The sequence below is a fragment of the Pimephales promelas genome, chromosome 4 (assembly GCF_988280905.1).
Source record: "Pimephales promelas chromosome 4, fPimPro1.hap1.1, whole genome shotgun sequence".
NCBI classification, from domain to species: Eukaryota; Metazoa; Chordata; class Actinopteri; order Cypriniformes; family Leuciscidae; genus Pimephales; species Pimephales promelas.
In genome coordinates this window covers 3065162-3087882 of record NC_142772.1, presented here as the reverse complement: position 1 = coordinate 3087882, position 22721 = coordinate 3065162, and the positions used below count along the sequence as shown (strand labels likewise).

The window sequence follows — 22721 nt, the reverse complement described above, 5'->3', positions numbered from 1 at the left end:
AACACTGTCGTTTTTTTTTCGGGTCGAAATTTTCAGTTTCGATATCTCAGCTCTGGAAGGGTCTAGAGCCTCCATTTTTGCACTCAGGTGTAAGTCTGAGTACCCTCTATCAGAATCCAGAGTTTCGAGAAGATTGGGGATACTAAATTTTTCGCCCAAAAAAAAAAAAAAACATAAGGGGTAACACTGTCTTTTTTTTTCGGGTCGAAATTTTGAGTTTCGATATCTCAGCTCTGGAAGGGTGTAGAGCCTCCATTTTTGGACTCAGGTGTAAGTCTCAGTGCCCTCTATCAGAATCCAGAGTTTCGAGAAGATTGGGGATACTTAATTTTTCGCCCAAAAAAAAAAACGTAAGGGGTAACACTGTCGTTTTTTTTTCGGGTCGAAATTTTGAGTTTCGATATCTCAGCTCTGGAAGGGTCTAGAGCCTCCATTTTTGCACTCAGGTGTAAGTCTCAGTGCCCTCTATCAGAATCCAGAGTTTTGAGAAGATTGGGGATACTTAATTTTTCGCCCAAAAAAAAAAAAAACGTAAGGGGTAACACTGTCGTTTTTTTTTCGGGTCGAAATTTTGAGTTTCGATATCTCAGCTCTGGAAGGGTCTAGAGCCTCCATTTTTGCACTCAGGTGTAAGTCTCAGTGCCCTCTATCAGAATCCAGAGTTTCGAGAAGATTGGGGATACTAAATTTTTCGCCCAAAAAAAAAAGCGTAAGGGGTAACACTGTCGTTTTTTTTTTTCGGGTCGAAATTTTGAGTTTCGATATCTCAGCTCTGGAAGGGTCTAGAGCCTCCATTTTTGCACTCAGGTGTAAGTCTCCGTGCCCTCTATCAGAATCCAGAGTTTCGAGAAGATTGGGGATACTAAATTTTTCGCCCAAAAAAAAAAAACGTAAGGGGTAACACTGTCGTTTTTTTTTCGGGTCGAAATTTTGAGTTTCGATATCTCAGCTCTGGAAGGGTCTAGAGCCTCCATTTTTGCACTCAGGTGTAAGTCTCAGTGCCCTCTATCAGAATCCAGAGTTTTGAGAAGATTGGAGAAACTTAATTTTTCGCCCGAAAATGAAAAAAAACGAAAGGGGTAACACTGTCGTTTTTTTTTTCGGGTCGAAATTTTGAATTTTGATATCTCAGCTCTGGAAGGGTCTAGAGCCTCCATTTTTGCACTCAGGTCTAGAGGGCACTGAGACTTACACCTGAGTGCAAAAATTGAGGCTCTAGACCCTTCCAGAGCTGAGATATCGAAACTCAAAATTTCGACCCGGAAAAAAAAAAACGACAGTGTTACCCTTTACGCTTTTTTTTTTTTGGGCGAAAAATTTAGTATCCCCAATCTTCTCGAAACTCTGGATTCTGATAGAGGGCACTGAGACTTACACCTGAGTGCAAAAATGGAGGCTCTAGACCCTTCCAGAGCTGAGACATCGAAACTCAAAATTTCGACCCGAAAAAAAAACGACAGTGTTACCCCTTACGTTTTTTTTTTTTGGGCGAAAAATTAAGTATCCCCAATCTTCTCGAAACTCTGGATTCTGATAGAGGGCACTGAGACTTACACCTGAGTGCAAAAATGGAGGCTCTAGACCCTTCCAGAGCTGAGATATCGAAACTCAAAATTTCGACCCGAAAAAAAAACGACAGTGTTACCCCTTACGTTTTTTTTTTTTGGGCGAAAAATTTAGTATCCCCAATCTTCTCGAAACTCTGGATTCTGATAGAGGGCACTGAGACTTACACCTGAGTGCAAAAATGGAGGCTCTAGACCCTTCCAGAGCTGAGATATCGAAACTCAAAATTTCGACCCGAAAAAAAAACGACAGTGTTACCCCTTACGTTTTTTTTTTTTGGGCGAAAAATTAAGTATCCCCAATCTTCTCGAAACTCTGGATTCTGATAGAGGGCACTGAGACTTACACCTGAGTGCAAAAATGGAGGCTCTAGACCCTTCCAGAGCTGAGATATCGAAACTCAAAATTTCGACCCGAAAAAAAAACGACAGTGTTACCCCTTACGTTTTTTTTTTTTTGGGCGAAAAATTTAGTATCCCCAATCTTCTCGAAACTCTGGATTCTGATAGAGGGCACTGAGACTTACACCTGAGTGCAAAAATGGAGGCTCTAGACCCTTCCAGAGCTGAGATATCGAAACTCAAAATTTCGACCCGAAAAAAAAACGACAGTGTTACCCCTTACGCTTTTTTTTTTGGGCGAAAAATTAAGTATCCCCAATCTTCTCGAAACTCTGGATTCTGATAGAGGGCACTGAGACTTACACCTGAGTCCAAAAATGGAGGCTCTAGACCCTTCCAGAGCTGAGATATCGAAACTCAAAATTTCGACCCGAAAAAAAAAGACAGTGTTACCCCTTATGTTTTTTTTTTTTTTTGGGCGAAAAATTTAGTATCCCCAATCTTCTCGAAACTCTGGATTCTGATAGAGGGTACTGAGACTTACACCTGAGTGCAAAAATGGAGGCTCTAGACCCTTCCAGAGCTGAGATATCGAAACTGAAAATTTCGACCCGAAAAAAAAACGACAGTGTTACCCCTTACGTTTTTTTTTTTTTGGGTGAAAAATTAAGTATCCCCAATCTTCTCGAAACTCTGGATTCTGATAGAGGGCACTGAGACTTACACCTGAGTGCAAAAATGGAGGCTCTAGACCCTTCCAGAGCTGAGACATCGAAACTCAAAATTTCGACCCGAAAAAAAAACGACAGTGTTACCCCTTACGTTTTTTTTTTTTTGGGCGAAAAATTAAGTATCCCCAATCTTCTCGAAACTCTGGATTCTGATAGAGGGCACTGAGACTTACACCTGAGTGCAAAAATGGAGGCTCTAGACCCTTCCAGAGCTGAGATATCGAAACTCAAAATTTCGACCCGAAAAAAAAAAAACGACAGTGTTACCCCTTACGCTTTTTTTTTTGGGCGAAAAATTTAGTATCCCCAATCTTCTCGAAACTCTGGATTCTGATAGAGGGCACTGAGACTTACACCTGAGTGCAAAAATGGAGGCTCTAGACCCTTCCAGAGCTGAGATATCGAAACTCAAAATTTCGACCCGAAAAAAAAAAGACAGTGTTACCCCTTACGTTTTTTTTTTTTGGGCGAAAAATTAAGTATCCCCAATCTTCTCGAAACTCTGGATTCTGATAGAGGGCACTGAGACTTACACCTGAGTGCAAAAATGGAGGCTCTAGACCCTTCCAGAGCTGAGATATCGAAACTCAAAATTTCGACCCGAAAAAAAAACGACAGTGTTACCTCTTACGTTTTTTTTTTTTGGGCGAAAAATTTAGTATCCCCAATCTTCTCGAAACTCTGGATTCTGATAGAGGGCACGGAGACTTACACCTGAGTGCAAAAATGGAGGCTCTAGACCCTTCCAGAGCTGAGATATCGAAACTCAAAATTTCGACCCGAAAAAAAAACGACAGTGTTACCCCTTACGTTTTTTTTTTTTAGGCGAAAAATTTAGTATCCCCAATCTTCTCGAAACTCTGGATTCTGATAGAGGGCACTGAGACTTACACCTGAGTGCAAAAATGGAGGCTTTAGACCCTTCCAGAGCTGAGATATCGAAACTCAAAATTTTGACCCGAAAAAAAAACGACAGTGTTACCCCTTACGTTTTTTTTTTTTTGGGCGAAAAATTTAGTATCCCCAATCTTCTCGAAACTCTGGATTCTGATAGAGGGCACGGAGACTTACACCTGAGTGCAAAAATGGAGGCTCTAGACCCTTCCAGAGCTGAGATATCAAAACTCAAAATTTCGACCCGAAAAAAAACCGACAGTGTTACCCCTTACGTTTTTTTTTTTTAGGCGAAAAATTTAGTATCCCCAATCTTCTCGAAACTCTGGATTCTGATAGAGGGCACTGAGACTTACACCTGAGTGCAAAAATGGAGGCTCTAGACCCTTCCAGAGCTGAGATATCGAAACTCAAAATTTCGACCCGAAAAAAAAAAAAACGACAGTGTTACCCCTTACGCTTTTTTTTTTTGGGCGAAAAATTTAGTATCCCCAATCTTCTCGAAACTCTGGATTCTGATAGAGGGCACTGAGACTTACACCTGAGTGCAAAAATGGAGGCTCTAGACCCTTCCAGAGCTGAGATATCGAAACTCAAAATTTCGACCCGAAAAAAAAACGACAGTGTTACCCCTTACTTTTTTTTTTTTTGGGCGAAAAATTAAGTATCCCCAATCTTCTCGAAACTCTGGATTCTGATAGAGGGCACTGAGACTTACACCTGAGTGCAAAAATGGAGGCTCTAGACCCTTCCAGAGCTGAGATATCGAAACTCAAAATTTCGACCCGAAAAAAAAACGACAGTGTTACCCCTTACGTTTTTTTTTTTTGGGCGAAAAATTTAGTATCCCCAATCTTCTCGAAACTCTGGATTCTGATAGAGGGCACGGAGACTTACACCTGAGTGCAAAAATGGAGGTTTTAGACCCTTCCAGAGCTGAGATATCGAAACTCAAAATTTCGACCCGAAAAAAAAACGACAGTGTTACCCCTTACGTTTTTTTTTTTTGGGCGAAAAATTTAGTATCCCCAATCTTCTCGAAACTCTGGATTCTGATAGAGGGCACGGAGACTTACACCTGAGTGCAAAAATGGAGGCTCTAGACCCTTCCAGTGCTGAGATATCGAAACTCAAAATTTCGACCAGAAAAAAAAACGACAGTGTTGGGGCGAAAAATTAAGTATCCCCAATCTTCTCAAAACTCTGGATTCTGAAAGAGGGCCATGAGACTTACACCTGAGTGCAAAAATGGAGGCTCTAGACCCTTCCAGAGCTGAGATATCGAAACTCAAAATTTCGACCCGAAAAAAAAACGACAGTGTTACCCCTTACGTTTTTTTTTTTTGGGCGAAAAATTTAGTATCCCCAATCTTCTCGAAACTCTGGATTCTGATAGAGGGCACTGAGACTTACACCTGAGTGCAAAAATGGAGGCTCTAGCCCCTTCCAGAGCTGAGATATCGAAACTCAAAATTTCGACCCGAAAAAAAAAACGACAGTGTTACCCCTTACGTTTTTTTTTTTGGGCGAAAAATTTAGTATCCCCAATCTTCTCGAAACTCTGGATTCTGATAGAGGGCACTGAGACTTACACCTGAGTGCAAAAATGGAGGCTCTAGACCCTTCCAGAGCTGAGATATCGAAACTCTAAATTTCGACCCGAAAAAAAAACGACAGTGTTACCCCTTACGTTTTTTTTTTTGGGCGAAAAATTAAGTATCCCCAATCTTCTCGAAACTCTGGATTCTGATAGAGGGCACTGAGACTTACACCTGAGTGCAAAAATGGAGGCTCTAGACCCTTCCAGAGCTGAGATATCGAAACTCTAAATTTCGACCCGAAAAAAAAACGACAGTGTTACCCCTTACGTTTTTTTTTTTGGGCGAAAAATTAAGTATCCCCAATCTTCTCGAAACTCTGGATTCTGATAGAGGGCACTGAGACTTACACCTGAGTGCAAAAACGGAGGCTCTAGACCCTTCCAGAGCTGAGATATCGAAACTCAAAATTTCGACCCGAAAAAAAAACGACAGTGTTACCCCTTACGTTTTTTTTTTTGGCCGAAAAATTAAGTATCCCCAATCTTCTCGAAACTCTGGATTCTGATAGAGGGCACTGAGACTTACACCTGAGTGCAAAAATGGAGGCTCTACACCCTTCCAGAGCTGAGATATCGAAACTCAAAATTTCGACCCGAAAAAAAAAAAACGACAGTGTTACCCCTTACGCTTTTTTTTTTTTGGGCGAAAAATTTAGTATCCCCAATCTTCTCGAAACTCTGGATTCTGATAGAGGGCACTGAGACTTACACCTGAGTGCAAAAATGGAGGCTCTAGACCCTTCCAGAGCTGAGACATCGAAACTCAAAATTTCGACCCGAAAAAAAAACGACAGTGTTACCCCTTACGTTTTTTTTTTTTGGGCGAAAAATTAAGTATCCCCAATCTTCTCGAAACTCTGGATTCTGATAGAGGGCACTGAGACTTACACCTGAGTGCAAAAATGGAGGCTCTAGACCCTTCCAGAGCTGAGATATCGAAACTCAAAATTTCGACCCGAAAAAAAAACGACAGTGTTACCCCTTACGTTTTTTTTTTTGGGGCGAAAAATTTAGTATCCCCAATCTTCTCGAAACTCTGGATTCTGATAGAGGGCACGGAGACTTACACCTGAGTGCAAAAATGGAGGCTCTAGACCCTTCCAGAGCTGAGATATCGAAACTCAAAATTTCGACCCGAAAAAAAAACGACAGTGTTACCCCTTACGTTTTTTTTTTTGGCCGAAAAATTAAGTATCCCCAATCTTCTCGAAACTCTGGATTCTGATAGAGGGCACTGAGACTTACACCTGAGTGCAAAAATGGAGGCTCTACACCCTTCCAGAGCTGAGATATCGAAACTCAAAATTTCGACCCGAAAAAAAAAAAACGACAGTGTTACCCCTTACGCTTTTTTTTTTTTGGGCGAAAAATTTAGTATCCCCAATCTTCTCGAAACTCTGGATTCTGATAGAGGGCACTGAGACTTACACCTGAGTGCAAAAATGGAGGCTCTAGACCCTTCCAGAGCTGAGACATCGAAACTCAAAATTTCGACCCGAAAAAAAAACGACAGTGTTACCCCTTACGTTTTTTTTTTTTGGGCGAAAAATTAAGTATCCCCAATCTTCTCGAAACTCTGGATTCTGATAGAGGGCACTGAAACTTACACCTGAGTGCAAAAATGGAGGCTCTAGACCCTTCCAGAGCTGAGATATCGAAACTCAAAATTTCGACCCGAAAAAAAAACGACAGTGTTACCCCTTACGTTTTTTTTTTTTGGGCGAAAAATTTAGTATCCCCAATCTTCTCGAAACTCTGGATTCTGATAGAGGGCACGGAGACTTACACCTGAGTGCAAAAATGGAGGCTCTAGACCCTTCCAGAGCTGAGATATCGAAACTCAAAATTTCGACCCGAAAAAAAAAAAACGACAGTGTTACCCCTTACGTTTTTTTTTTTTGGGCGAAAAATTAAGTATCCCCAATCTTCTCGAAACTCTGGATTCTGATAGAGGGCACTGAGACTTACACCTGAGTGCAAAAATGGAGGCTCTAGACCCTTCCAGAGCTGAGATATCGAAACTCAAAATTTCGACCCGAAAAAAAAACGACAGTGTTACCCCTTACGTTTTTTTTTTTTGGGCGAAAAATTAAGTATCCCCAATCTTCTCGAAACTCTGGATTCTGATAGAGGGCACTGAGACTTACACCTGAGTGCAAAAATGGAGGCTCTAGACCCTTCCAGAGCTGAGATATCGAAACTCAAAATTTCGACCCGAAAAAAAAACGACAGTGTTACCCCTTACGTTTTTTTTTTTTGGGCGAAAAATTTAGTATCCCCAATCTTCTCGAAACTCTGGATTCTGATAGAGGGCACGGAGACTTACACCTGAGTGCAAAAATGGAGGCTCTAGACCCTTCCAGAGCTGAGATATCGAAACTCAAAATTTCGACCCGAAAAAAAAAAAAACGACAGTGTTACCCCTTACGCTTTTTTTTTTTTTGGGCGAAAAATTTAGTATCCCCAATCTTCTCGAAACTCTGGATTCTGATAGAGGGCACTGAGACTTACACCTGAGTGCAAAAATGGAGGCTCTACACCCTTCCAGAGCTGAGATATCGAAACTCAAAATTTCGACCCGAAAAAAAAAAACGACAGTGTTACCCCTTACGTTTTTTTTTTTTTGGGCGAAAAATTAAGTATCCCCAATCTTCTCGAAACTCTGGATTCTGATAGAGGGCACTGAGACTTACACCTGAGTGCAAAAATGGAGGCTCTAGACCCTTCCAGAGCTGAGATATCGAAACTCAAAATTTCGACCCGAAAAAAAAACGACAGTGTTACCCCTTACGTTTTTTTTTTTTGGGCGAAAAATTTAGTATCCCCAATCTTCTCGAAACTCTGGATTCTGATAGAGGGCACGGAGACTTACACCTGAGTGCAAAAATGGAGGCTCTAGACCCTTCCAGAGCTGAGATATCGAAACTCAAAATTTCGACCCGAAAAAAAAAAAACGACAGTGTTACCCCTTACGCTTTTTTTTTTGGGCGAAAAATTTAGTATCCCCAATCTTCTCGAAACTCTGGATTCTGATAGAGGGCACTGAGACTTACACCTGAGTGCAAAAATGGAGGCTCTAGACCCTTCCAGAGCTGAGATATCGAAACTCAAAATTTCGACCCGAAAAAAAAACGACAGTGTTACCCCTTACGGTTTTTTTTTTTGGGCGAAAAATTAAGTATCCCCAATCTTCTCGAAACTCTGGATTCTGATAGAGGGCACTGAGACTTACACCTGAGTGCAAAAATGGAGGCTCTAGACCCTTCCAGAGCTGAGATATCAAAACTCAAAATTTCGACCCGAAAAAAAAACGACAGTGTTACCCCTTACGTTTTTTTTTTTGGGCGAAAAATTTAGTATCCCCAATCTTCTCGAAACTCTGGATTCTGATAGAGGGCACGGAGACTTACACCTGAGTGCAAAAATGGAGGCTCTAGACCCTTCCAGAGCTGAGATATCGAAACTCAAAATTTCGACCCAAAAAAAAAACGACAGTGTTACCCCTTAGGCTTTTTTTTTTTGGGCGAAAAATTAAGTATCCCCAATCTTCTCGAAACTCTGGATTCTGATAGAGGGCACTGAGACTTACACCTGAGTGTAAAAATGGAGGCTCTAGACCCTTCCAGAGCTGAGATATCGAAACTCAAAATTTCGACCCGAAAAAAAAACGACAGTGTTACCCCTTACTTTTTTTTTTTTTGGGCGAAAAATTAAGTATCCCCAATCTTCTCGAAACTCTGGATTCTGATAGAGGGCACTGAGACTTACACCTGAGTGCAAAAATGGAGGCTCTAGACCCTTCCAGAGCTGAGATATCGAAACTCAAAATTTCGACCCGAAAAAAAAACGACAGTGTTACCCCTTACGTTTTTTTTTTTTGGGCGAAAAATTTAGTATCCCCAATCTTCTCGAAACTCTGGATTCTGATAGAGGGCACGGAGACTTACACCTGAGTGCAAAAATGGAGGTTTTAGACCCTTCCAGAGCTGAGATATCGAAACTCAAAATTTCGACCCGAAAAAAAAAACGACAGTGTTACCCCTTACGTTTTTTTTTTTGGGGCGAAAAATTAAGTATCCCCAATCTTCTCGAAACTCTGGATTCTGATAGAGGGCACTGAGACTTACACCTGAGTGCAAAAATGGAGGCTCTAGACCCTTCCAGTGCTGAGATATCGAAACTCAAAATTTCGACCCGAAAAAAAAACGACAGTGTTACCCCTTACGTTTTTTTTTTTTTGGGCGAAAAATTTAGTATCCCCAATCTTCTCGAAACTCTGGATTCTGATAGAGGGCACTGAGACTTACACCTGAGTGCAAAAATGGAGGCTCTAGCCCCTTCCAGAGCTGAGATATCGAAACTCAAAATTTCGACCCGAAAAAAAAAACGACAGTGTTACCCCTTACGGTTTTTTTTTTGGGCGAAAAATTTAGTATCCCCAATCTTCTCGAAACTCTGGATTCTGATAGAGGGCACTGAGACTTACACCTGAGTGCAAAAATGGAGGCTCTAGACCCTTCCAGAGCTGAGATATCGAAACTCTAAATTTCGACCCGAAAAAAAAACGACAGTGTTACCCCTTACGTTTTTTTTTTTGGGCGAAAAATTAAGTATCCCCAATCTTCTCGAAACTCTGGATTCTGATAGAGGGCACTGAGACTTACACCTGAGTGCAAAATCGGAGGCTCTAGACCCTTCCAGAGCTGAGATATCGAAACTCAAAATTTCGACCCGAAAAAAAAAACGACAGTGTTACCCCTTACGTTTTTTTTTTTGGGCGAAAAATTTAGTATCCCCAATCTTCTCGAAACTCTGGATTCTGATAGAGGGCACTGAGACTTACACCTGAGTGCAAAAATGGAGGCTCTAGACCCTTCCAGAGCTGAGATATCGAAACTCTAAATTTCGACCCGAAAAAAAAACGACAGTGTTACCCCTTACGTTTTTTTTTTTGGGCGAAAAATTAAGTATCCCCAATCTTCTCGAAACTCTGGATTCTGATAGAGGGCACTGAGACTTACACCTGAGTGCAAAAACGGAGGCTCTAGACCCTTCCAGAGCTGAGATATCGAAACTCAAAATTTCGACCCGAAAAAAAAACGACAGTGTTACCCCTTACGTTTTTTTTTTTGGCCGAAAAATTAAGTATCCCCAATCTTCTCGAAACTCTGGATTCTGATAGAGGGCACTGAGACTTACACCTGAGTGCAAAAATGGAGGCTCTAGACCCTTCCAGAGCTGAGATATCGAAACTCAAAATTTTGACCCGAAAAAAAAACGACAGTGTTACCCCTTACGTTTTTTTTTTTTGGGCGAAAAATTTAGTATCCCCAATCTTCTCGAAACTCTGGATTCTGATAGAGGGCACTGAGACTTACACCTGAGTGCAAAAATGGAGGCTCTAGACCCTTCCAGAGCTGAGATATCGAAACTCAAAATTTCGACCCGAAAAAAACGACAGTGTTACCCCTTACGTTTTGTTTTTTTTGGGCGAAAAATTAAGTATCCCCAATCTTCTCGAAACTCTGGATTCTGATAGAGGGCACTGAGACTTACACCTGAGTGCAAAAATGGAGGCTCTAGACCCTTCCAGAGTTGAGATATCGAAACTCAAAATTTTGACCCGAAAAAAAAACGACAGTGTTACCCCTTACGTTTTTTTTTTTTTGGGCGAAAAATTTAGTATCCCCAATCTTCTCGAAACTCTGGATTCTGATAGAGGGCACTGAGACTTACACCTGAGTGCAAAAATGGAGGCTCTAGACCCTTCCAGAGCTGAGATATCGAAACTCAAAATTTCGACCCGAAAAAAAACGACAGTGTTACCCCTTACGTTTTGTTTTTTTTGGGCGAAAAATTAAGTATCCCCAATCTTCTCGAAACTCTGGATTCTGATAGAGGGCACTGAGACTTACACCTGAGTGCAAAAATGGAGGTTTTAGACCCTTCCAGAGCTGAGATATCGAAACTCAAAATTTCGACCCGAAAAAAAAAAAGACAGTGTTACCCCTTACGTTTTTTTTTTTTTGGGCGAAAAATTAAGTATCCCCAATCTTCTCGAAACTCTGGATTCTGATAGAGGGCACTGAGACTTACACCTGAGTGCAAAAATGGAGGTTTTAGACCCTTCCAGAGCTGAGATATCGAAACTCAAAATTTCGACCCGAAAAAAAAACGACAGTGTTACCCCTTACGTTTTTGTTTTTTTTTGGGCGAAAAATTAAGTATCCCCAATCTTCTCGAAACTCTGGATTCTGATAGAGGGCACTGAGACTTACACCTGAGTGCAAAAATGGAGGCTCTAGACCCTTCCAGTGCTGAGATATCGAAACTCAAAATTTCGACCCGAAAAAAAAACGACAGTGTTACCCCTTACGTTTTTTTTTTTTGGGCGAAAAATTTAGTATCCCCAATCTTCTCGAAACTCTGGATTCTGATAGAGGGCACTGAGACTTACACCTGAGTGCAAAAATGGAGGCTCTAGACCCTTCCAGAGCTGAGATATCGAAACTCAAAATTTCGACCCGAAAAAAAAACGACAGTGTTACCCCTTACGTTTTTTTTTTTTGGGCGAAAAATTTAGTATCCCCAATCTTCTCGAAACTCTGGATTCTGATAGAGGGCACGGAGACTTACACCTGAGTGCAAAAATGGAGGCTCTAGACCCTTCCAGAGCTGAGATATCAAAACTCAAAATTTCGACCCGAAAAAAAAAAAAACGACAGTGTTACCCCTTACGCTTTTTTTTTTTGGGCGAAAAATTTAGTATCCCCAATCTTCTCGAAACTCTGGATTCTGATAGAGGGCACTGAGACTTACACCTGAGTGCAAAAATGGAGGCTCTAGACCCTTCCAGAGCTGAGATATCGAAACTCAAAATTTCGACCCGAAAAAAAAACGACAGTGTTACCCCTTACTTTTTTTTTTTTTGGGCGAAAAATTAAGTATCCCCAATCTTCTCGAAACTCTGGATTCTGATAGAGGGCACTGAGACTTACACCTGAGTGCAAAAATGGAGGCTCTAGACCCTTCCAGAGCTGAGATATCGAAACTCAAAATTTCGACCCGAAAAAAAAACGACAGTGTTACCCCTTACGTTTGTTTTTTTTGGGCGAAAAATTTAGTATCCCCAATCTTCTCTAAACTCTGGATTCTGATAGAGGGCACGGAGACTTACACCTGAGTGCAAAAATGGAGGTTTTAGACCCTTCCAGAGCTGAGATATCGAAACTCAAAATTTCGACCCGAAAAAAAAACGACAGTGTTACCCCTTACGTTTTTTTTTTTTGGGCGAAAAATTTAGTATCCCCAATCTTCTCGAAACTCTGGATTCTGATAGAGGGCACAGAGACTTACACCTGAGTGCAAAAATGGAGGCTCTAGACCCTTCCAGTGCTGAGATATCGAAACTCAAAATTTCGACCAGAAAAAAAAAACGACAGTGTTGGGGCGAAAAATTAAGTATCCCCAATCTTCTCAAAACTCTGGATTCTGAAAGAGGGCCATGAGACTTACACCTGAGTGCAAAAATGGAGGCTCTAGACCCTTCCAGAGCTGAGATATCGAAACTCAAAATTTCGACCCGAAAAAAAAACGACAGTGTTACCCCTTACGTTTTTTTTTTTTGGGCGAAAAATTTAGTATCCCCAATCTTCTCGAAACTCTGGATTCTGATAGAGGGCACTGAGACTTACACCTGAGTGCAAAAATGGAGGCTCTAGCCCCTTCCAGAGCTGAGATATCGAAACTCAAAATTTCGACCCGAAAAAAAAAACGACAGTGTTACCCCTTACGTTTTTTTTTTTGGGCGAAAAATTTAGTATCCCCAATCTTCTCGAAACTCTGGATTCTGATAGAGGGCACTGAGACTTACACCTGAGTGCAAAAATGGAGGCTCTAGACCCTTCCAGAGCTGAGATATCGAAACTCTAAATTTCGACCCGAAAAAAAAACGACAGTGTTACCCCTTACGTTTTTTTTTTTGGGCGAAAAATTAAGTATCCCCAATCTTCTCGAAACTCTGGATTCTGATAGAGGGCACTGAGACTTACACCTGAGTGCAAAAATGGAGGCTCTAGACCCTTCCAGAGCTGAGATATCGAAACTCTAAATTTCGACCCGAAAAAAAAACGACAGTGTTACCCCTTACGTTTTTTTTTTTGGGCGAAAAATTAAGTATCCCCAATCTTCTCGAAACTCTGGATTCTGATAGAGGGCACTGAGACTTACACCTGAGTGCAAAAACGGAGGCTCTAGACCCTTCCAGAGCTGAGATATCGAAACTCAAAATTTCGACCCGAAAAAAAAACGACAGTGTTACCCCTTACGTTTTTTTTTTTGGCCGAAAAATTAAGTATCCCCAATCTTCTCGAAACTCTGGATTCTGATAGAGGGCACTGAGACTTACACCTGAGTGCAAAAATGGAGGCTCTACACCCTTCCAGAGCTGAGATATCGAAACTCAAAATTTCGACCCGAAAAAAAAAAAACGACAGTGTTACCCCTTACGCTTTTTTTTTTTTGGGCGAAAAATTTAGTATCCCCAATCTTCTCGAAACTCTGGATTCTGATAGAGGGCACTGAGACTTACACCTGAGTGCAAAAATGGAGGCTCTAGACCCTTCCAGAGCTGAGACATCGAAACTCAAAATTGCGACCCGAAAAAAAAACGACAGTGTTACCCCTTACGTTTTTTTTTTTTGGGCGAAAAATTAAGTATCCCCAATCTTCTCGAAACTCTGGATTCTGATAGAGGGCACTGAGACTTACACCTGAGTGCAAAAATGGAGGCTCTAGACCCTTCCAGAGCTGAGATATCGAAACTCAAAATTTCGACCCGAAAAAAAAACGACAGTGTTACCCCTTACGTTTTTTTTTTTGGGGCGAAAAATTTAGTATCCCCAATCTTCTCGAAACTCTGGATTCTGATAGAGGGCACGGAGACTTACACCTGAGTGCAAAAATGGAGGCTCTAGACCCTTCCAGAGCTGAGATATCGAAACTCAAAATTTCGACCCGAAAAAAAAACGACAGTGTTACCCCTTACGTTTTTTTTTTTGGCCGAAAAATTAAGTATCCCCAATCTTCTCGAAACTCTGGATTCTGATAGAGGGCACTGAGACTTACACCTGAGTGCAAAAATGGAGGCTCTACACCCTTCCAGAGCTGAGATATCGAAACTCAAAATTTCGACCCGAAAAAAAAAAAACGACAGTGTTACCCCTTACGCTTTTTTTTTTTGGGCGAAAAATTTAGTATCCCCAATCTTCTCGAAACTCTGGATTCTGATAGAGGGCACTGAGACTTACACCTGAGTGCAAAAATGGAGGCTCTAGACCCTTCCAGAGCTGAGACATCGAAACTCAAAATTTCGACCCGAAAAAAAAACGACAGTGTTACCCCTTACGTTTTTTTTTTTGGGCGAAAAATTTAGTATCCCCAATCTTCTCGAAACTCTGGATTCTGATAGAGGGCACGGAGACTTACACCTGAGTGCAAAAATGGAGGCTCTAGACCCTTCCAGAGCTGAGATATCGAAACTCAAAATTTCGACCCGAAAAAAAAAAAACGACAGTGTTACCCCTTACGCTTTTTTTTTTGGGCGAAAAATTTAGTATCCCCAATCTTCTCGAAACTCTGGATTCTGATAGAGGGCACTGAGACTTACACCTGAGTGCAAAAATGGAGGCTCTAGACCCTTCCAGAGCTGAGATATCGAAACTCAAAATTTCGACCCGAAAAAAAAACGACAGTGTTACCCCTTACGTTTTTTTTTTTTGGGCGAAAAATTAAGTATCCCCAATCTTCTCGAAACTCTGGATTCTGATAGAGGGCACTGAGACTTACACCTGAGTGCAAAAATGGAGGCTCTAGACCCTTCCAGAGCTGAGATATCGAAACTCAAAATTTCGACCCGAAAAAAAAACGACAGTGTTACCCCTTACGTTTTTTTTTTTGGGCGAAAAATTAAGTATCCCCAATCTTCTCGAAACTCTGGATTCTGATAGAGGGCACTGAGACTTACACCTGAGTGCAAAAATGGAGGCTCTAGACCCTTCCAGAGCTGAGATATCGAAACTCAAAATTTCGACCCGAAAAAAAAACGACAGTGTTACCCCTTACGTTTTTTTTTTTTGGGCGAAAAATTTAGTATCCCCAATCTTCTCGAAACTCTGGATTCTGATAGAGGGCACGGAGACTTACACCTGAGTGCAAAAATGGAGGCTCTAGACCCTTCCAGAGCTGAGATATCGAAACTCAAAATTTCGACCCGAAAAAAAAAAAACGACAGTGTTACCCCTTACGCTTTTTTTTTTTTGGGCGAAAAATTTAGTATCCCCAATCTTCTCGAAACTCTGGATTCTGATAGAGGGCACTGAGACTTACACCTGAGTGCAAAAATGGAGGCTCTACACCCTTCCAGAGCTGAGATATCGAAACTCAAAATTTCGACCCGAAAAAAAAAAAACGACAGTGTTACCCCTTACGCTTTTTTTTTTTTGGGCGAAAAATTTAGTATCCCCAATCTTCTCGAAACTCTGGATTCTGATAGAGGGCACTGAGACTTACACCTGAGTGCAAAAATGGAGGCTCTAGACCCTTCCAGAGCTGAGACATCGAAACTCAAAATTTCGACCCGAAAAAAAAACGACAGTGTTACCCCTTACGTTTTTTTTTTTTGGGCGAAAAATTAAGTATCCCCAATCTTCTCGAAACTCTGGATTCTGATAGAGGGCACTGAAACTTACACCTGAGTGCAAAAATGGAGGCTCTAGACCCTTCCAGAGCTGAGATATCGAAACTCAAAATTTCGACCCGAAAAAAAAACGACAGTGTTACCCCTTACGTTTTTTTTTTTTGGGCGAAAAATTTAGTATCCCCAATCTTCTCGAAACTCTGGATTCTGATAGAGGGCACGGAGACTTACACCTGAGTGCAAAAATGGAGGCTCTAGACCCTTCCAGAGCTGAGATATCGAAACTCAAAATTTCGACCCGAAAAAAAAAAAACGACAGTGTTACCCCTTACGCTTTTTTTTTTGGGCGAAAAATTTAGTATCCCCAATCTTCTCGAAACTCTGGATTCTGATAGAGGGCACTGAGACTTACACCTGAGTGCAAAAATGGAGGCTCTAGACCCTTCCAGAGCTGAGATATCGAAACTCAAAATTTCGACCCGAAAAAAAAACGACAGTGTTACCCCTTACGTTTTTTTTTTTTGGGCGAAAAATTAAGTATCCCCAATCTTCTCGAAACTCTGGATTCTGATAGAGGGCACTGAGACTTACACCTGAGTGCAAAAATGGAGGCTCTAGACCCTTCCAGAGCTGAGATATCGAAACTCAAAATTTCGACCCGAAAAAAAAACGACAGTGTTACCCCTTACGTTTTTTTTTTTGGGCGAAAAATTAAGTATCCCCAATCTTCTCGAAACTCTGGATTCTGATAGAGGGCACTGAGACTTACACCTGAGTGCAAAAATGGAGGCTCTAGACCCTTCCAGAGCTGAGATATCGAAACTCAAAATTTCGACCCGAAAAAAAAACGACAGTGTTACCCCTTACGTTTTTTTTTTTGGGCGAAAAATTTAGTATCCCCAATCTTCTCGAAACTCTGGATTCTGATAGAGGGCACGGAGACTTACACCTGAGTGCAAAAATGGAGGCTCTAGACCCTTCCAGAGCTGAGATATCGAAACTCAAAATTTCGACCCGAAAAAAAAAAAACGACAGTGTTACCCCTTACGCTTTTTTTTTTTTGGGCGAAAAATTTAGTATCCCCAATCTTCTCGAAACTCTGGATTCTGATAGAGGGCACTGAGACTTACACCTGAGTGCAAAAATGGAGGCTCTACACCCTTCCAGAGCTGAGATATCGAAACTCAAAATTTCGACCCGAAAAAAAAAAAACGACAGTGTTACCCCTTACGTTTTTTTTTTTTGGGCGAAAAATTAAGTATCCCCAATCTTCTCGAAACTCTGGATTCTGATAGAGGGCACTGAGACTTACACCTGAGTGCAAAAATGGAGGCTCTAGACCCTTCCAGAGCTGAGATATCGAAACTCAAAATTTCGACCCGAAAAAAAAACGACAGTGTTACCCCTTACGTTTTTTTTTTTGGGCGAAAAATTTAGTATCCCCAATCTTCTCGAAACTCTGGATTCTGATAGAGGGCACGGAGACTTACACCTGAGTGCAAAAATGGAGGCTCTAGACCCTTCCAGAGCTGAGATATCGAAACTCAAAATTTCGACCCGAAAAAAAAAAAACGACAGTGTTACCCCTTACGCTTTTTTTTTTGGGCGAAAAATTTAGTATCCCCAATCTTCTCGAAACTCTGGATTCTGATAGAGGGCACTGAGACTTACACCTGAGTGCAAAAATGGAGGCTCTAGACCCTTCCAGAGCTGAGATATCGAAACTCAAAATTTCGACCCGAAAAAAAAACGACAGTGTTACCCCTTACGGTTTTTTTTTTGGGGCGAAAAATTAAGTATCCCCAATCTTCTCGAAACTCTGGATTCTGATAGAGGGCACTGAGACTTACACCTGAGTGCAAAAATGGAGGCTCTAGACCCTTCCAGAGCTGAGATATCGAAACTCAAAATTTCGACCCGAAAAAAAAACGACAGTGTTACCCCTTACGTTTTTTTTTTTGGGCGAAAAATTTAGTATCCCCAATCTTCTCGAAACTCTGGATTCTGATAGAGGGCACGGAGACTTACACCTGAGTGCAAAAATGGAGGCTCTAGACCCTTCCAGAGCTGAGATATCGAAACTCAAAATTTCGACCCGAAAAAAAAACGACAGTGTTACCCCTTAGGCTTTTTTTTTTTGGGCGAAAAATTAAGTATCCCCAATCTTCTCGAAACTCTGGATTCTGATAGAGGGCACTGAGACTTACACCTGAGTGCAAAAATGGAGGCTCTAGACCCTTCCAGAGCTGAGATATCGAAACTCAAAATTTCGACCCGAAAAAAAAACGACAGTGTTACCCCTTACTTTTTTTTTTTTTGGGCGAAAAATTAAGTATCCCCAATCTTCTCGAAACTCTGGATTCTGATAGAGGGCACTGAGACTTACACCTGAGTGCAAAAATGGAGGCTCTAGACCCTTCCAGAGCTGAGATATCGAAACTCAAAATTTCGACCCGAAAAAAAAACGACAGTGTTACCCCTTACGTTTTTTTTTTTTGGGCGAAAAATTTAGTATCCCCAATCTTCTCGAAACTCTGGATTCTGATAGAGGGCACGGAGACTTACACCTGAGTGCAAAAATGGAGGTTTTAGACCCTTCCAGAGCTGAGATATCGAAACTCAAAATTTCGACCCGAAAAAAAAACGACAGTGTTACCCCTTACGTTTTTTTTTTTTGGGGCGAAAAATTAAGTATCCCCAATCTTCTCGAAACTCTGGATTCTGATAGAGGGCACTGAGACTTACACCTGAGTGCAAAAATGGAGGCTCTAGACCCTTCCAGTGCTGAGATATCGAAACTCAAAATTTCGACCCGAAAAAAAAACGACAGTGTTGGGGCGAAAAATTAAGTATCCCCAATCTTCTCAAAACTCTGGATTCTGAAAGAGGGCCATGAGACTTACACCTGAGTGCAAAAATGGAGGCTCTAGACCCTTCCAGAGCTGAGATATCGAAACTCTAAATTTCGACCCGAAAAAAAAACGACAGTGTTACCCCTTACGTTTTTTTTTTTGGGCGAAAAATTAAGTATCCCCAATCTTCTCGAAACTCTGGATTCTGATAGAGGGCACTGAGACTTACACCTGAGTGCAAAATCGGAGGCTCTAGACCCTTCCAGAGCTGAGATATCGAAACTCAAAATTTCGACCCGAAAAAAAAAACGACAGTGTTACCCCTTACGTTTTTTTTTTTGGGCGAAAAATTTAGTATCCCCAATCTTCTCGAAACTCTGGATTCTGATAGAGGGCACTGAGACTTACACCTGAGTGCAAAAATGGAGGCTCTAGACCCTTCCAGAGCTGAGATATCGAAACTCTAAATTTCGACCCGAAAAAAAAACGACAGTGTTACCCCTTACGTTTTTTTTTTTGGGCGAAAAATTAAGTATCCCCAATCTTCTCGAAACTCTGGATTCTGATAGAGGGCACTGAGACTTACACCTGAGTGCAAAAACGGAGGCTCTAGACCCTTCCAGAGCTGAGATATCGAAACTCAAAATTTCGACCCGAAAAAAAAACGACAGTGTTACCCCTTACGTTTTTTTTTTTGGCCGAAAAATTAAGTATCCCCAATCTTCTCGAAACTCTGGATTCTGATAGAGGGCACTGAGACTTACACCTGAGTGCAAAAATGGAGGCTCTAGACCCTTCCAGAGCTGAGATATCGAAACTCAAAATTTTGACCCGAAAAAAAAACGACAGTGTTACCCCTTACGTTTTTTTTTTTTGGGCGAAAAATTTAGTATCCCCAATCTTCTCGAAACTCTGGATTCTGATAGAGGGCACTGAGACTTACACCTGAGTGCAAAAATGGAGGCTCTAGACCCTTCCAGAGCTGAGATATCGAAACTCAAAATTTCGACCCGAAAAAAACGACAGTGTTACCCCTTACGTTTTGTTTTTTTTGGGCGAAAAATTAAGTATCCCCAATCTTCTCGAAACTCTGGATTCTGATAGAGGGCACTGAGACTTACACCTGAGTGCAAAAATGGAGGCTCTAGACCCTTCCAGAGCTGAGATATCGAAACTCAAAATTTTGACCCGAAAAAAAAACGACAGTGTTACCCCTTACGTTTTTTTTTTTTTGGGCGAAAAATTTAGTATCCCCAATCTTCTCGAAACTCTGGATTCTGATAGAGGGCACTGAGACTTACACCTGAGTGCAAAAATGGAGGCTCTAGACCCTTCCAGAGCTGAGATATCGAAACTCAAAATTTCGACCCGAAAAAAAACGACAGTGTTACCCCTTACGTTTTGTTTTTTTTGGGCGAAAAATTAAGTATCCCCAATCTTCTCGAAACTCTGGATTCTGATAGAGGGCACTGAGACTTACACCTGAGTGCAAAAATGGAGGTTTTAGACCCTTCCAGAGCTGAGATATCGAAACTCAAAATTTCGACCCGAAAAAAACGACAGTGTTACCCCTTACGTTTTGTTTTTTTTGGGCGAAAAATTAAGTATCCCCAATCTTCTCGAAACTCTGGATTCTGATAGAGGGCACTGAGACTTACACCTGAGTGCAAAAATGGAGGCTCTAGACCCTTCCAGAGCTGAGATATCGAAACTCAAAATTTTGACCCGAAAAAAAAACGACAGTGTTACCCCTTACGTTTTTTTTTTTTTGGGCGAAAAATTTAGTATCCCCAATCTTCTCGAAACTCTGGATTCTGATAGAGGGCACTGAGACTTACACCTGAGTGCAAAAATGGAGGCTCTAGACCCTTCCAGAGCTGAGATATCGAAACTCAAAATTTCGACCCGAAAAAAAACGACAGTGTTACCCCTTACGTTTTGTTTTTTTTGGGCGAAAAATTAAGTATCCCCAATCTTCTCGAAACTCTGGATTCTGATAGAGGGCACTGAGACTTACACCTGAGTGCAAAAATGGAGGTTTTAGACCCTTCCAGAGCTGAGATATCGAAACTCAAAATTTCGACCCGAAAAAAAAAAAGACAGTGTTACCCCTTACGTTTTTTTTTTTTGGGCGAAATATTAAGTATCCCCAATCTTCTCGAAACTCTGGATTCTGATAGAGGGCACTGAGACTTACACCTGAGTGCAAAAATGGAGGTTTTAGACCCTTCCAGAGCTGAGATATCGAAACTCAAAATTTCGACCCGAAAAAAAAACGACAGTGTTACCCCTTACGTTTTTGTTTTTTTTTGGGCGAAAAATTAAGTATCCCCAATCTTCTCGAAACTCTGGATTCTGATAGAGGGCACTGAGACTTACACCTGAGTGCAAAAATGGAGGCTCTAGACCCTTCCAGTGCTGAGATATCGAAACTCAAAATTTCGACCCGAAAAAAAAACGACAGTGTTACCCCTTACGTTTTTTTTTTTTGGGCGAAAAATTTAGTATCCCCAATCTTCTCGAAACTCTGGATTCTGATAGAGGGCACTGAGACTTACACCTGAGTGCAAAAATGGAGGCTCTAGACCCTTCCAGAGCTGAGATATCGAAACTCAAAATTTCGACCCGAAAAAAAAACGACAGTGTTACCCCTTACGTTTTTTTTTTTTGGGCGAAAAATTTAGTATCCCCAATCTTCTCGAAACTCTGGATTCTGATAGAGGGCACGGAGACTTACACCTGAGTGCAAAAATGGAGGCTCTAGACCCTTCCAGAGCTGAGATATCAAAACTCAAAATTTCGACCCGAAAAAAAAAAAAACGACAGTGTTACCCCTTACGCTTTTTTTTTTTGGGCGAAAAATTTAGTATCCCCAATCTTCTCGAAACTCTGGATTCTGATAGAGGGCACTGAGACTTACACCTGAGTGCAAAAATGGAGGCTCTAGACCCTTCCAGAGCTGAGATATCGAAACTCAAAATTTCGACCCGAAAAAAAAAACGACAGTGTTACCCCTTACTTTTTTTTTTTTTGGGCGAAAAATTAAGTATCCCCAATCTTCTCGAAACTCTGGATTCTGATAGAGGGCACTGAGACTTACACCTGAGTGCAAAAATGGAGGCTCTAGACCCTTCCAGAGCTGAGATATCGAAACTCAAAATTTCGACCCGAAAAAAAAACGACAGTGTTACCCCTTACGTTTTTTTTTTTTGGGCGAAAAATTTAGTATCCCCAATCTTCTCGAAACTCTGGATTCTGATAGAGGGCACGGAGACTTACACCTGAGTGCAAAAATGGAGGTTTTAGACCCTTCCAGAGCTGAGATATCGAAACTCAAAATTTCGACCCGAAAAAAAAACGACAGTGTTACCCCTTACGTTTTTTTTTTTTGGGCGAAAAATTTAGTATCCCCAATCTTCTCGAAACTCTGGATTCTGATAGAGGGCACAGAGACTTACACCTGAGTGCAAAAATGGAGGCTCTAGACCCTTCCAGTGCTGAGATATCGAAACTCAAAATTTCGACCAGAAAAAAAAAACGACAGTGTTGGGGCGAAAAATTAAGTATCCCCAATCTTCTCAAAACTCTGGATTCTGAAAGAGGGCCATGAGACTTACACCTGAGTGCAAAAATGGAGGCTCTAGACCCTTCCAGAGCTGAGATATCGAAACTCAAAATTTCGACCCGAAAAAAAAACGACAGTGTTACCCCTTACGTTTTTTTTTTTTGGGCGAAAAATTTAGTATCCCCAATCTTCTCGAAACTCTGGATTCTGATAGAGGGCACTGAGACTTACACCTGAGTGCAAAAATGGAGGCTCTAGCCCCTTCCAGAGCTGAGATATCGAAACTCAAAATTTCGACCCGAAAAAAAAAACGACAGTGTTACCCCTTACGTTTTTTTTTTTGGGCGAAAAATTTAGTATCCCCAATCTTCTCGAAACTCTGGATTCTGATAGAGGGCACTGAGACTTACACCTGAGTGCAAAAATGGAGGCTCTAGACCCTTCCAGAGCTGAGATATCGAAACTCTAAATTTCGA

At 41.4% G+C, this 22721-nt stretch overlaps 1 protein-coding gene across 1 annotated transcript in view; it reads left to right on the top strand.

Moving 5' to 3' along the window:
• Nucleotides 1-22721, top strand: part of sftpbb (surfactant protein Bb) — a 70123-nt gene that overhangs the window by 14941 nt on the left and 32461 nt on the right. The window lies entirely within an intron of this gene.